A 16,864-nucleotide genomic window follows, 5' to 3' on the forward strand; every position below is an offset into this window, starting at 1 on the left:
GATAATTGCCCTTGATTGGCTGGTGCTGCAAATGTGTGTATGTGTGGGTGTACAATCAAACACCAGAGAACCCGCCCTACATGCATCAATGATGAACATATATTCATAAAGTATCTCAACGTTTCCTAAAACACTGCCGTAATCATCCAAGAACACTGAAGACATTGATACAATGCTGCTTACACAAGCTTTTACAAGTGGGGCAACAAATAAAAAATCTGTTCAAAGTGTGATAACATTAAATACCCTATATGAATTATATAACAAATCAAACGACAGAGACCATGAAAGTGATCACTGTTAATGTCAAACCTACAAAGAGAAAGTTCTTTGGTCCAGACTAAATATTTCAACTATTGAATAGATTGCTATGAAATTAAGTACAATCATTGATAGTTCCCAGTAGGGAATTTGTTATGCCTGTGCACTGCTCTGACTTTCTCTATTGTCAACATTAGATGAACAAACACATTGGACCAGGCGAATACCATGTTTCTCCATGTTAGCTAAATGCATAAATATTTTTTTTTTTGTAATGTTACTGTTCACAACTTAATAAGACCATATCAGGGCTGAGGGTTTGTCAGCCCATTCCTCTGCCCCCGGTGGCCAAAATAAATTATTGTAAAAGTGATGAATGCAGCTTTAAGAGAACAGCCTATTACACAGATTCTACTATATTCATTACACACTAGTGGATTTTGTTGTGACCACTCTAGCAGTTTGTTAATGTCTTGGTTATAACATATACAACACTGTGCTGCAATAACAAACCCACTGAGACTACAGGATATGACAGGCATTGGTCTTCTTTAAACCCACATGCTGCACACACCCACTGGTTTACTGCAATGCTCCAAAAAAAGAAAGAAAAGAAGCTATGAAGCATTAAATGACTTACAACAGAGCCTCAACTCATGGGTGAGCAGAAGAACTGGCGAGTGGGCTGGTGGCTCCCACAAGGGTTAGGCATCTGTTGCCTTCCCAGGGGAAGAAGCCATTGAGCATGCAGGTCACACCGAGTGGGTGGCTAATACTCTAACTCAAGGTTGTGGCTAGACAATGTCAGGTCTTCTTGACCCCTTTAGGGCAATGGCACAGAGGAGAGAGTCGCTGAAATAGTAAGACTCTGACATGTCTCTGCCAACACAGTCTGCCTCAGCGGACACTGTAGATAATGTGCATCAAAGCAAGACTATGTGGAACAACCAGAAAAAAGTGGCCTGAAGCTCTGTGCTGTTTTAAAGGACAGATGGAATGGTGACTGCATTTGTCTACACAAAGAATATTTTTGTAAACCAAGCTACTCAAGAACCTTAGTTTTGGTTTGACACACAGTGTGAACATCTTAACTTGGTTAGAATGAGCAAGAAAACTCAAACTCTCAAAACATGCAAAACAAACAAGGAAAAAAGTCAATATCCTATTTGAAAATGGTAAAACATAACTCATTTAGATTATTTGCCAATCATATGTTGATTTGAGGTTGACTGAAAACTGACAAAGAAAGAATTAAAAAGACAGGTAATAATTATATTACTATATTAGAAGTCTACTCTGAAAAAGAAAAGGGAATAGTAAGTTTAATGGCAGCATGGACAAAATGTTAAAGGGGACATATTATGAAAATTCCACTTTTGTAGTGCTTCTACACGTTAATTTGGGTATCTGGCATGTCCACAGTCCCAAAAACTCTGGAAAAAAACAACTCCCGCAATTTGTTGTGCTTCCTCTATTTCAGAAACGATACTCTAGAGTGCGTCGAATGCAACAGTCACTTATAGTAACTTTGTACATGGGCCACTTGCTTAACCAGGTGACCTTAATTCTTTGGTTTGAGGCAATCTACATTGACATTACTTCAATATTTATTCAGAGTCACAGTTCTCCTCCCAGCCCCCCAAATGTGTTGCTCCCTCCTTTGGGAAGTACAGTTTTAATATTAGTATTGCTTAGTTTCATCAGCAAATGAAATATACTCTTCCAGTAGAACTGTGGAGAATCAAATTGCTTAGTTTCATCAGCAAATGAAATATACTCTTCCAGTAGAACTGTGGAGAATCAAATTGCTTAGTGGCAAACTTGAGGTGAGCACTGATATTATTTTGGAGAGAAGGGTCATGTATTTCAATGGTGGACTCAAGATGAGAGATGTTAACCAGCTGCAATGAATCCTTTAACTTTCTGCTGTAAGTGTGGTAGCTCACAGGCCCTGTGCTGGCCTCACCCTCACTCGGCGGTGAACAAGCTGGTAATTGTCGAACAGTAGCTACAAAAAGTGTGAATACAGGCTCTCCACAACGGACCACCAATGATAAACAATTGGTTCTGCTGTGTCAGGATCATAGCAGAAGCAGCAGTTGGTTTGTACAGTGTCTGAGTCTCCTGCCCGGCAGTGATCCCTCCACACTCCAGCTGACCTGCGCTTTCTTTACACTTTAATAATAAAAACCAACACTAATCAGAAGTTATTAGGACCTGAATTTACAGAAGCTTACATTGTGTTTCTTTGACTTGCTCATCGAGTTTATGAGACATATATTTATACACATTAAAATGGGACAAAAACACACAAATACATAGCGTAAACAGTGGAATATTGGCCCAATACAATACAAACTTAAAAGCTTATGTTAATCATAAACATCCCGTCTTGGTTACCGACCTGGTCAAATATAAATCCTGCATCAATTGTCTAATATTTATTCAAGTGTAATTTTTCTTAACAGAGCAATGTGTGTTTTATTTTTTATTCATTTAGGATATTTTAATATATAATATCATATTAATATTTAAATGTCAAACTAAATATTCTTTAGAATTAAGTTAGTTGTTCTTTTAAAAGCTGTACTCGTAAGACTATGCTATAATAAATACGTTTAGGGTGCACCTGAATTATGTGTTAGTGCACCTAAATAAAAAAAGTCAGGAGCACCAGTGCAACCAATGTAAAAAGTTTGTCTGGTGGCTTTTTTGAGGGCAGTGGCGTGTGCATCTGTGTAGCGTTCCCTTTTATTAACTAGATTGTGGCAGCCCACCATTGTCTAAATTGTCCCACCACAGTTTGATTATTTGAAAAGATCCTTAACTTCATACCAAATCATCTTAGTGGTCAGTCGACTCCCATTATCATTTGATAAAACTCTGTTTGTCTGTGATGTTACTCTGCTGCTGTTCAAAGTAGACCCTTTGTTTATAACTGTAATGTCAAACTAAGTATTGCTAAATAGTATAATTATGACAACATTTACTGGTTTTGGATTGATGAATGGCAGCTATACAGCTTATGAGAAAGTCAACCCAAAAAGTTTTATGTCGCTAAAAAAATTAAATAGTGTAGCTGGTGGGCAAGTAAATTAATTGCTGTGTGCCTGATCACAATGTAACTTTTATCGAATCTATTTGAATTAGTTTAGGTTGCATTTAAGTTGTCTTTATTGTTCTGTATGACATTGTTGAACCTAAAAAAAAAAAGAAAGTGTGTTCATTATATGTACATATAGTGAAAAAAGGGCTTATACACTTTTGTGTGTGAGCATAGCGGTGTGGTGATATAGTAAAAGAGTAGTGGGTCACCCATACAGACAGGATGAGTACAGGAGCACTGAAAACAAGTTGTGAAAATATCTTAACAATAGTTATATTACAATATAATATTTTGTTTTACTTTTAGACTAAATTGCTTTATTATTATTTGCGTTTTGTAAAAAGAGAAGTTATATCCTGCTATGTTGATCATGACTGTTTGTCTGCTATGACACACACAAAAAGTTAAGAATAGGACAACATAAAGGGCATTAAAGTATCCATTGGTTCAAGCATCAACACATGGTTTTACTGGCTCACGTAATAATCTCATCTGTTTTATCTCATATTAACCTGTTTAAGAATGTGCATTCTAAGGCCAGTTTATTGAGCGCTTAGAAAATCAAAATTTATATAATTGTGACACAATTGAAGGGTTGAAATTCAACGTGAAGCCTGTGCTGCATTCCATATATCTTTAAAATAGAGTTTTGAATGATGTTTTTATGGGTCAGCGTTTAATTTGCGTATTTTCTTTATTTTTTTTCAAAATTCCCATTATTTACTGGAAATGTTCCGCCCCTTTGCAACCCTTAGTGTGAGGGTAAGTTAGAGAGGAACAGAGGGCCAAAGAAGGCTCTATGGGCTTTTGCCTTTGTATCATAGGATTTGAAATATTGAATTGAACGCAAAGACCCCCTCCTGCCTCACTCGTTCTCCTCCACCCAGCCTCAACCATCGTTTATTTCCCCTGCCACCTCCTATTGTTGCACCCCCCTCATCCATTCTTCCCATCTCCACAGGTTTTTCAGAATAACAACAAATGAACTCAGAGCAGTACGGCTGAATTCACCTCCCTTTTAGCATTTCTCTTTCCTTTTTTTTTTTGTTAATTATACGGCAGCAGTACAGATGTATGCATATGTGTGTACGTGTGCGTGCTCAACCAGGCTGCACAGCAGCGGGAGAGGAGGAGACAACAGTGAGCGGGAGCGATGTCATTTCCCCCTCCCTCCTCCTTCTCCCTCCCTGAATCTCTCCCTCTCTCTCTCTCTAATTCTCATGCTCCTTCTCCTTCATTGCCACGGCCATCAGGATCCATCCTCTCTCGCCATCCTTCTGTTTGGTTATACAATCCCACAGTGACTGGTGTTGGCATCTACGGTAACGCTGCTATTACTGGCAGTAGGTGCAGATCCATATTGCCTTAGTGACGGACTGGCACTTCAACTGCTGCTGCCTTTTTACAGACGTCTGCTTCATGGGATTTTACAGCATTTCCTCTTCTTCTGGAATATCACTTGTCAGACTTGACTGATTCCAGGACTTGCCCGAGCTTACCTCGCTCAGTGGAGGCTGGGTGTCAACGAAACTCTATCAGCTGATCTTATAAAATCATGCATGGTGTCGGCATATGTTTTTTCTGAAAGACACTAATTGCAGTGATCCCCAGAGGGTTCGTAGCAAGCATTGGAGGATTGAGGTGGGGGCAATACAGAACAGCGGTGTGTAGATTTGTTGATACACTGGAGAAGGGGGTGGAGGAGTTGCAGGGAGGCAAAGCAGTGAAAGAGAACTCAAGAGAGGGAGCAGACGGGGAGAATGGGAGGCAAAGTGGGGAGGTGGGAGGGGGCAAATGAGAAGAGGGTTTCTCCTCGCCCCCTAAACAGAGGCTTCTAGAGCTCTAGCTGCAAAGCAAATCTAGTGGAAAAAAAGGCGACTACAAAAAATTATGTGGGGGTGAACTTAATCAAGAGGGAAGCTGGGGGCTGGTGGGTAATTGAACCTGACGGGTGGCGCTGTAGACTGGGGGACTGTAAAAGGAGGTTTTCACTGGAAACATCGCTGGACACCACTGCCTTTGATTCCTCTCTCCGTCACTTAATCTGTCGCTCAAAGGCACTGGAGCTGTGGTTAATAGGTAAACCCACTCTCCTTGAGGTCTCCACATGTAGCATGCCACGGTTTTCCAGAGAGGATCCAATCAGCATGCTGGATGATGTTGACTTACACCTTAGACGCCTAAGGGTAAGCAGCTTTCACTTAATACCCAACATTGTTTGTATTTAACTGCAAATTCAAATTTTCTTCAACAATAGATAGATGGCCACACTAAATGATGACATGAGAATTGAACGGGATAAAATGACTGTAGCTGTGTTCAAATTTGACAAAGAACCGAGAATTATCCTGTTTACCATTTTGCTCAATCTTCATGGTTATCATTGGTCGTACCTCGAAAGAGAAGGTGGGATTTTCACAGAGAACGTCTTCTTGTGATGATCTAGGAGGGGTGGTTGGGTGGTGGTAAACCAAATAATGGGATATTACAAGAGTCGGGTGAGTGTAAGGTGGCTTTAAAGATAAGGAGATAATCATGTGGGTCTACCTGAACCCAGAGCGGTTATGTGCAGTTTTTTTGCAGAAGCTGATAGATAAATGGAGGAGGACAATAACAGAAGCACTACCAAGTTTTGAAAGCAGCATGTTATGTTAACTCAATCCATGTTCTTTGCTGTTTTCTTTGTTTGTGTGACTCTTTTGACATTGTCTTTACAATTTCCTTCTATTCCAGATAAGGGTTCCCTTGCCAGGCTAGGTGAGCATCAGGATCATGGGCACCACAGTAATCACCATTGAGGATGTGCGGGCACTTGAGGTCAAGGAGGAGCAGGAGGAGTCCATATTGGCCATGTTAGGAATCATTGGCACATTCCTTAACCTCTTTGTAATCATTTTTGTTTACATCTACACCACACTGTGAAGTACCAAATTAGAGGATAGCTTTTATTATTTATAAACCCTGCTTTTGATAGGACAATAAAAACTTAAGCGAGCTGTAAGGGTTAATGAGAGTGACATGATCATCTTCCCCGGAGAGAGGATGAGTGAAATGGACAGCCTGGCTGAAGAAAAAGAAGCCATATTCCAAAGTCACAGCCATGAGCCGGTGAGATAACAAAGGGTTGGAAGAGCGATGCTGGAATCAGGGTGAGCAAGAACAGTCAGACACTAGCAAGCCCCCAGCAAGGACTGATCCCCCTGTGGCCTGACAGGAAGTACCATCTTCCCCTTGATGCCATTTTCTTGGACCGCTGGACTCACTTGGAAGTTGAGCCAAACAAGACAGCCATGGGGAAGACGCTGATGCTTTTCCATTTGTTTTTACCTAATTTTCAAGTTGGTGGAGCTGTAATTGCTACTTTCCTGGAAGGGCTTTGGAGAAACATTTTTAAAAGCAGAGTGTGTAAGAACTACATTGGGATGCCACTCTGCAGACACAGTTGTCTAACAAACTCAATCAGTCTTCAGGTCCAAAAATTTGTAGCTTCAGGGCTCCTGTTAAAAGTTGCCCTCCCCCAGAATTGTGGCTTTGGACAAGCTCTGCTGTACTTTCATCATCTTAGATTTACAAAGTTACAACAAACACATTTCTATTTAGGAGCATACCTGCAACAATTTTAACATGTTGAGGATGCATTTCTAGAAATGCTATTTCAAGAGATCTCCAAATTGGTAACAAAAAGAGGTTGTGGGCTGGACAGTGTTATAGGAAAGCAGTCTATTACAGATGGAGTAAAGAAAACAGAGAATTTAATCAACTTGTAGCAGTTTCGCAGTACAGCTGTGCTTGTAATGTGAAACCTATCTTTCTGTTACTGCACATCTCTCCACATCCTTAAACTGATGATTGAGAGGGGGGTGGAAATATACTCTTCAGACTCATGTTCATTTTGATTTAAGGGTAGTGTCAGCAATTATTTTCCTGTATTAAAAAGGCCTTTTTGATAAATATTTGAATAAAGTCTAGATGTATTGTGCAACGAGAGCCATTTGAACAATAAACAGAGCACATAACTAAGGATAGTGCAAAGATTTATCTGTGAGAGAACCCGAGGAGTGTGTGTGAAAGGATCTGTGAGAAAAAGTGTGAGGATCATCACAGGGGTTCATTAATTACATATACATATAGGTGAAATGTACATGCGTTCATATGATCATAGTTATGGTTGCATTTTTGTAATCAAAACAATTATTTGGGGTTTATGTAGGCTAGTTCCTTACTGAAAGCAGAGACATTGCTACAGGGCTGTTACTTATTGGCAGATTGAGCATTACAGGCTTTTGGCAGCTGTTATTAACGAGAGGGAGGGATACAATCACAATGCCTAGCATCTTCAGTCTCATCCAATACACATCTTTGAGATTTTAAAACCAGGGACAAAAGCACATCACAGATCTTAAAATTTAAAGATGATCACTGCTGGTGGCAGCACAGCACCTTGCTCTTTGAAAAACACTAGACTAGTAAAACACCCACCCATACACTTCTTCAATAGATAGACAGGCTTTTAAGCATATATAGGGTTGTCCGGCAATGCTGGGAGTGCCTTTCCTTTCCACCTGGTCTCTATGGCATCTGGAGTAATTAATCATCTCCAACCACCTCCTCTCAGTCCAGTCATGTTCAGATTACCCCGCAACATAATGTCCCGCTCAATATGAAAGCCTAAATAGACTTAAAATTAGGGATGTCCCGATCCGATATTGATATCGGAAATCAGTCCGATATCAGCCAAAAAAGTGAATATCGGATTTTATCGGACTGAATCTAAAAACTCCGATATAAGCGCTCCGATATAAGCTGTCCATTTACCGCTACAGGACTTCTATAATAGGTGACTCTGGTTTGATCACACTCAAACACAGTAGGTGGTAATGCCCCTTAATTAACGTTGGTGCCGGCCGCGGAAGAAGAGCGTCTCTGATCCAGCATGCACAGCCCACGTGATCACAACAACGACAACGTGTGTGCCTGCAGCAAGGTGTAGTGATGTCGGCTGTGTGGAAGTATTTCGCTCAATTGGATAGACCTACAACCAATCAGAGCAACGTAGTATGTGACGTATGCTAAGCAACGCATTGTGAGTTATTTACTAACCCGGGTTCACACCGGACGCTTCAGCGCAGCGCCAAGCCTTAAATAACAGCTGGCTCCCATCCACTCCCATGTTAAAACTTTGTGCCGGTCACACCGGAGGCTGAAGCACCGCGAGGCAGCCTTGGCGCAGCGCGGTGCTTCAGCCTCCGGTGTGACCGGCACAAAGCCGTGCAGCGATCTACTGGATCAACGGGTGATATTATTAGCGCTGCCCGGCGGTTCAGCGTCGCTTCAGCGTCCGTTGTGAACAGCCAAGCGCCGGGGCGATAGGGATTAGCGCGGTGCTCTGGCGTCGCCTCCACGTTCTGTGTTCCTCTTTCAAAATGAATGCGCTGTCGATGTCTTCTAAAACAGACTCAATGGCAGCATCTACACATCTCAGCTCGCCAGCGGCAGGCATGTTTGTTGAAAACGAATTCAACCCGAGGGCACTTTGGTGACGTGGTTGATTACGTCACCGTTGATCATCTGTCAATCATCGTATAAAGCCCGCCCTGACAATCTGATTGGCCCAGTCCGGCCATAATTTTTTCCCAATGGAGCGACCCCAGACCGAACTGCCCGACCAAATCTGTTGTGGGCGGGGCTAAATTCGTCTGGCATCCAGGCTATGACAAACTACCACGGGACAGCAAAAAGGCAATGGCCATAACAGAAAAGATAGCCCAGTTTATTGTGCTTGATGACCAGCCCCTGTCGGTGGTGAGTAATGTCGGGTTTAAACGCTTAATGGAGCACCTCGAACCTCGCTACATTATTCCTATAGTTTTTGTTGTTTTTGTCCCTGCCCACAGTTGTTTCCAACATATGCTGACAGTAGAAAAATAACTGAAGTGAACTTGAATTGTTTGCACTTTAAAATTTAATTTATTCTATTCAATTGTATAATGATGTTGGTAACCAGTGGTTATTTTGCACTTTAAATATAACATTTTGTTTTCATTGGATTTGTTGAGGTAATACTCTTATGTTGAAGGTTAAAATTTATGTAACCAATTGGTTAATAATACATGGGTCAGTTTTTCCTATACCTACTGTTGCTGACTATTGTTTTCTGTTATATCACTACAACATCAGTAACAGTAACATCACTTTATCAAGCCTTTTCTAACATTCCACACAACAAAATAAGGAATAAATATATGTATGATTTGTGCCTATATCGTATCGTATTGATATCGGTATCGGCCAATACTCAAGGCTACAATATCGGTATCGTATCGGAAGTGAAAAAGTTGTATCGGGACATCCCTACTTAAAATCTTGTCTGTCTAGGGCTGGTCAAAGGGGGAATTATGGCGTAGGATGGAAGAGATGTCACAATAAATATAACCACACAAGAGTCAAACAAAACGTGGAAGAAATTACATTTTCAGTTAAGAGAAATAAAAGTATGGATGACAATCCAAGGCATTATCACTCTCTAATGACCTAGTCCTGTGATGGAGTGCCTGGCGACAGCAGGAAACTGTAATATATCCCAAAAAGGATTTGCCAAGAAACCAATGATTCATGTGGGGCAATGTGCTAGGCTGACGGGGTCGAGAAGCAGTGGAAGGAATAGAAGGAAATATAAAGGCCATCGTTCTAGTAGACAGGTTGATACTAAAGGGCAAATAAAAGGTGTTGGGGGCAGTTAGGAGAAATGAGGCTCTTTTGGAAGGGATTAATTTTTTCTAGGGGAGATATAGGGTGATTTTGATTTTGACGAGCTGCAATGAATTCAATCCAATCTAGACACGCACGCACAGACCCAGCTGGTTTCACAATTCTAAGATTCCCTGAGACATTGGGAGCAATAGAAATGTTTCCAAAGGATATTTCTCACATACTCTACAGTGCCTTGCATAAGTATTCACCCCCTTTGGACTTTTCTACATTTTGTCATGGTATAACCACAGATAAAAATTTATTTCATCGTGAGTTTATGTAATGGACCAACACAAAATAGTGCATCATTTGGAAGTGGGGGGAAATATTACATGGATTTCACAATTATTTACAAATAAAAATCTGAAAAGTGTTGAGTGCATATGTATTCACCCCCTTTACTGTGAAACCCCCAACAAAGATCTGGTGCGACCAATTGCATCACATTTGCAAGTCACATAATTAGTAAATAGGGTCCACCTGTCTGCAATTTAATCTCAGTATAAATACACCTGTTCTGTGACGGACTCAGAGTTTGTTGGAGATCATTACTGAACAAACAGCATCATGAAGACCAAGGAGCTCACCAAACAGGTCAGGGATAAAGTTGTGGAGAAATATGAAGCAGGGTTAGGTTATAAAAAAATATCCAGAGCTTTGAACATCTCTCTGAGCACCATAAAATCCATCATAAGAAAATGGAAAGAATATGGCACAACCGCAAACCTACCAAGAGGAGGCCGTCCACCCAAACTGAAGAGTCGGACAAGGAGAAAATTAATCAGAGAAGCAACCAGGAGGCCCATTGTTACTCTGGAGGAGTTGCAGAGATCCACAGCTGAGGTGGGAGAATCTGTCCACAGGACAACTATTAGTCGTCTACTCCACAAATCTGGCCTTTATGGAAGAGTGGCAAGAAGAAAGCCATTGTTGAAAGGGATCCATAAAAAATCCCGTTTGGAGTTTGCCAGAAGCCATGTGGGAGACACAGCAAACATGTGGAAGAAGGTGCTCTGGTCAGATGAGACCAAAATTTAACTTTTTGGCCTCAATGCAAAACGCTATGTCTGGCGAAAACCCAACACTGCCCATCACCCTGAGCACACCATCCCAACAGTGAAACATGGTGGTGGTAGCATCATGCTGTGGGGATGCTTCTCTTCAGCAGGTACAGGGAAACTGGTCAGAATAGAGGGAAAGATGGATGGAGCCAAATACAGGGAAATCCTTGAAGAAAATCTGATGCAGTCTGCAAAAGACTTGAGACTGGGGCAGAGGTTCATCTTCCAGCAGGACAATGACCCTAAACATACAGCCAGCGCTACAAAGGAATGGTTTGGATTAAAGAATGTTAATGTCTTAAAATGGCCCAGTCAAAGCCCAGACCTCAATCCAATAGAGAATCTATGGCAAGACTTGAAGATTGCGGTTCACAGACGGTCTCCATCCAATCTGACTGAGCTTCATCTTTTTTGCCAAGAAGAATGGACAAACCTTTCCATCTCTAGATGTGCAAAGCTGGTAGAGACATACCCCAAAAGACTTGCAGCTGTAATTGCAGCGAAAGGGGGTTCTACCAAGTATTGACACAGGGGGGTGAATACTTATGCACCCAACAGATGTCAACTTTTTTGTTCTCATTATTGTTTGTGTCACAATAAAATTTATTTTGCACCTCCAAAGTACTATGCATGTTTTGTTGATCAAACGGGAAAAAGTTTATTTAAGTCTATTTGAATTCCAGTTAGTAACAGTACATAATGGGAAAAAGTCCAAGGGGGGTGAATACTTATGCAAGGCACTGTATATGACTGCATCATACCAATGTATAATTCCATTTACAAGGTTCATGCCAAAAATGACGAGCCAGACATGATAGGGTCATCAAATGCGCTGTTGTGAAATCATGTAGAGGTAAGCTTTATATGAATACTGAAGGCATACTGAGTGAATTGGTGAATAGTGTGTTGAATTACTTAACAATTTCATGGGACTACTTGGGATCAGAAACCCAGAAGAAACCCTAAGTCTTATGAATGCTTAATAACTGGAATAAAGGATTGGGTGAGTAAGGAAGAGTCACCCTGATCTCAGTGAAAACCAGACAGGTTTAAATATAATCGGAATCATGTACCTTCTGTGTTTTGGACATTGAAGAGGAAAAAAGATGCCTTTTAAAAAACAGATTGAGGGATGAGACAGGACAAAACAAAATGTGCCTTACAACTAAAAAAAAAACAAGCAAAACATTACATTTAGATTTAACTCAAAAGTGCTAATAAACAGTATATTACTACTGCTTTAGTCCATCTGCCCAATTCTATGAGCGGATTGGCTGAGAATGAAGCTATCCACATTGCCAACATGATGTCTTTAAAGTAGCATCAATGTGAGTATTATGCAGCAACGATCTCTTCCACTCCAAGAGGTTATATGTTATATTTCTTCAACTGGCTTAGGTAAAGCCTTCTAGTGCTCATTCAGTCTTGTGAGGCTGTTTTCAATACAGAGGCTGTATTACCATACAATGAAGTTACAGCAGCAAGATAAAGGTTATAAATCTTTGAATTGGGATTAAGATCCAACTATGTGCTCCTTCATAAGAAAACAGTCTCTGGTAGGTACTAGCAGGTACAAACACCCAAATGCTACACTGGATAAATGTAGCAGACAGCACTGACTTCTAAAAGAGAAGCAACCAACGATAAGGGATGCTGAAAGACTGTTGGATGTGTAGGTAGAAATAAATTACAACGCCTTCTACTTATTATTATCGAAATTCTTGAATAATTTTCATTCACACATGGAATGTCATTAGATTAAGGGTACATAATATATTTTTCAACTTGAAAAAAAACAGTTTGTTGATGTGATTATAGTCATGCTAATAAAATGCATTATCTCCATGCTGTTAAACTTGTAATGTTCAAAGAAGTATTCAATGTACAATGATATGAGTCAAGGAAAAGCAGTGAAACCACTTTGTCAAATAACTTATGTTTGGTATATTGATTAATAAATGACCTGGAAATTAATCAGTAATATTCGTTGACTTATAAGTCAACAAGGTATTTAAACAATGCAACTAATATTCACAGTCTAGTGAGTGATTTTTGGTACCATCTGTGAAGTATAATGATAATTCCCCTTTTGTACTTCTGTACTAAAAGACTTTATTCTTTATGGCTTTAAGTGATATTTTTACTTTTCAATGCATTTGGAATTCAGTTTTTATATATAAAACCTATTTCATTCTTTCTATTGTGCAGGTACTGGCTGAACATTACTTTTTCAAAGCCGTTTCTCATAAAAACTCTGAACATAAGTTTTAGGCCTAGCTACAAATTAAGCTGATCCCATGTTATTAAGCATATGGAGTCACTTTCTATTGCTTTTCTTATCGTATCTTCTTATGGAATAAACAGAGCTGAGATAACATCTTATTCCAACTAGCAGCTCCTCTGACTCCAGAGAAGCAGGAGGACTCTCAGTTCTTTATTATGGTTCCTTCTGACATTTATTGACTGCTCAGAGCTTCTGTGCAACTGGCTTTGGTATAGAAGACGGCCAGAGAGCCCCCAGTTTGCAGCATTACTTCATTTAGCTATGTGTAATGGCTAGTTTTCATCCTATAATGTTATTTGTTATCGAATTGAGAGGTAAATGCATAGATTTGAAAGGAAAATGTGTCATCATTAAGGCTACGGCTTCAATACAGCATGTGGCAATGCATAATCAAACAAGGAAAATGTCTCTGAAACACGCACACACACAAAATGCATGTCAAAGCCACTTACCGGATAATGAGGAACAATTATAACACTCACTGTTTTTTTCTGCTGTTACTTAATAATGAGACCACGGGCACATTATCAGACAGACCAGCTTGCACACAGAGATACTCTTGCAAACTGAAACAGCCAGCAGTACAGAGTCCGGCACAAAGAGGTGGCACACACTCAGCTATAACCAGCTCTTGGCTGATGAGCAATAGCACACAATTGTAATGGGAGCATATCAATACGGGTGCGAAAATCCTTGTGTATCTTACTGCATGAAATCTGTTCTATACAAACTAAACAAAAAAAGGGTCCTGATAAAACAAAATATAAACATCTGAATGGGAAGAGTCTGGTTTTGTGGACAATGAATGTTGGACTACATACAGGTGTTATAGGTTTATAGTAAAAAACTAAATGTTCATGGTTTAAAGGTTTCCATGTTTTTTTCTTGGAAGAAACTTGCTTTTCTATTCTTGGTGAATTCCAAAGTGGCAAAGCCAAATGAAGCATGAAATATCCCACTTACTGCCTTAACAGAATCATATCTGCACTTCACTTCAGTGTGGTGCTACCTAATACTAGGGCTGCACGATATATATCGAAAATGTATCGTAGTTGCCAAATGATCACTGTAAGTAGACTTTGTGGAGCTTTACATGGCTTCCTGGGTGTCTGCCCTAGACTTGGTGGCGCTTTGGCCGGGTTGTGGAGCTGTCACTGGTCCTTACGTCCGTAGCAGTGTGGAATTTTTTCAACAAAACCATGGTGCTGGAATGGGAATATTGTCTCATAGACCACTAACTGTGTGGGGTCTATGTTAGCAATGAAACCAAACCAGAAAGATTTTAACACGTATGCTTAAGCATTTGTTTATTTATTTATACTATTTATTTAAGTAATATCATCATCGCAATATTCAACAACATTATCACATATTGCAGGTTTTCCTTAATGTGCATCTCTACCTAACATAATAACACAATAACACTATAGCGACTTATTAGTTCAATCAACCCCTCAAAAATATGTGTGATGTGTCACAAACTACCAGTGATTAGAATCATATGACTTGTGCATTAGCTTGTGCACATTTTACCGGACCATTGTAGATATATGAACCAGTAGTGTGCAATTTAGACAATTAATCTGATTCACTCTGTGATATTAATTATTACAAACCAATCACTGGCTAAAAAAGGAATAGGCCTGGGAATAATTTTCAAATCATTTAAAGAGCAGCTCAGTGCTCCAATTTAGCTTGAAAGTACACACATTTATTTCCATTTACCTTTGCCCCTTTTCTGACACCTCAAACATGAGCTAGCTTATAGGCTCAGTCTAGCAAGGCTGTGGATGAAGCAGAGACAGTTTTGACAGTGTCAGCACTAAGGAAGATATAAAGTTTCCCCAGACACTATTACACTAATCAGCACTGTAAACTAATCGCTTACTACTAATGATACAGCCAAAGAAATGAGAGCAAGGTTACTTGATTTTCTCTGGACCAAGGCAAATGATTTGCATTGAGGTGATAATATGTTCATGTTGAGCTCAATGCTTGCTTCCGCTGCCCTCAAGTGGCCAAAATCAAACCAAAGATAGTCATCGGGAGATTATTTATTCATCCAAATTTACCAATGGTTTTGGGTTCTGCTCTGGAAACCAATGATTAAAGATGAGCAGACAGACATTCTTATGACGATATCCCGCTGCATTCATTATATTGCAGGTTTCTTATGGTCTTACTTGCCTTTTGATCTAAAGGTTACAAGTAACCCCCACCATGTATACTTTCAAATAGAGCAAGTGAAGTGGGAAGTGTGGTTGAAAGCAATGGAAAAAGTTATTGTGATTAAAATTTGTAAATTGTCTTTAGTTTTTTGTCTTATGTTATAATTGTGCCTTTTTACATTAGTGGGGGAAGAATTGAATTGAATATGTTTTTGTGCCATAAACGTTAAACCAATAAAACTGATGTTATTTGTTACTTTTCCTAACTCACTTTTGTGTGAAAACAGTTAAATTGCAACACTAGTGAAGAGAGCAGTTTAAAGCATTTGAGTCAGCCAAACAACACAAGGGTCCACCCAGCACTCATAACCAGCAAGTCTCTGGGGAACAGAAGCAGGAGGTAAGCAAAGGACTGGCCTGAGCTGAGCAGTAAAAGGCCACTTCCAGCTGCAGCACAACGCAGTTAACCAACAGCTACACTACGACAGTGTTATATTATACTACACTAAAGATAACACATTCTTAACAAATCCTTACTGGGCCAAACAAACCATCTGCAAAATCTGTAATCCACCTCTGATCCAATTTACTAAACAATCAGACGAAAACGACGGCAGAGCTAATCTAAGTGAAAGTATTATATTCCTTTCATTCCTGAAAACAAAATCATGGGTGGATGGTGTCTCTGACTTGTCTGGGCTCATTAAACCTATACAAGTGGGACAAAATGTGACTTCATGGTAAAACCGGATGAAAGCTTAACTGCAATGCAAGACACGTTAGCGCCATCTTGTGTTTAATTTTGCAAAACCGGTTTGGCACTGACATCAAAGACCAGAGTTACCAAACCTCGGCCTCAAAGATTGGTTAGTTGCGTAGAATCTATCTTTTCTTCTTATCACCATATTTCCTAAAAATCCTTTGTCAACATTATAAAAGTAAAATGTTTGCTTCAGGACAAAATGTTTTTTTCCCATCAGTTATTAATTTGTTTCATCCTCCACAATTGCCCAACTACATACTAAAATAGCAGCGCTGTTCACAGGGTCGATACTCCAGTGACAATATAATGAGGGTCTCATAACCAGAAAGGCTGAGGTCATCTCATAAACCCTGAAATTCTCAGAGTAGCAAACTCATAAGGCGGTTGGTATGAAACATTTATATAGACAAAAACTATGCTACAAACAAGCAATGCAAACTGTTAACAAACCAAGTTTGAAGGCTCAAGAGT

The 16,864-nt window shown here is 39.9% G+C and overlaps 1 protein-coding gene across 1 annotated transcript in view; it reads right to left on the minus strand.

The window, feature by feature from the left end:
- The window catches only part of birc6 (baculoviral IAP repeat containing 6), a 114,005-nt gene that overhangs the window by 36,915 nt on the left and 60,226 nt on the right, over positions 1-16,864 (minus strand).

The sequence above is a fragment of the Pleuronectes platessa genome, chromosome 12 (assembly GCF_947347685.1).
Source record: "Pleuronectes platessa chromosome 12, fPlePla1.1, whole genome shotgun sequence".
Taxonomy (NCBI): Eukaryota; Metazoa; Chordata; class Actinopteri; order Pleuronectiformes; family Pleuronectidae; genus Pleuronectes; species Pleuronectes platessa.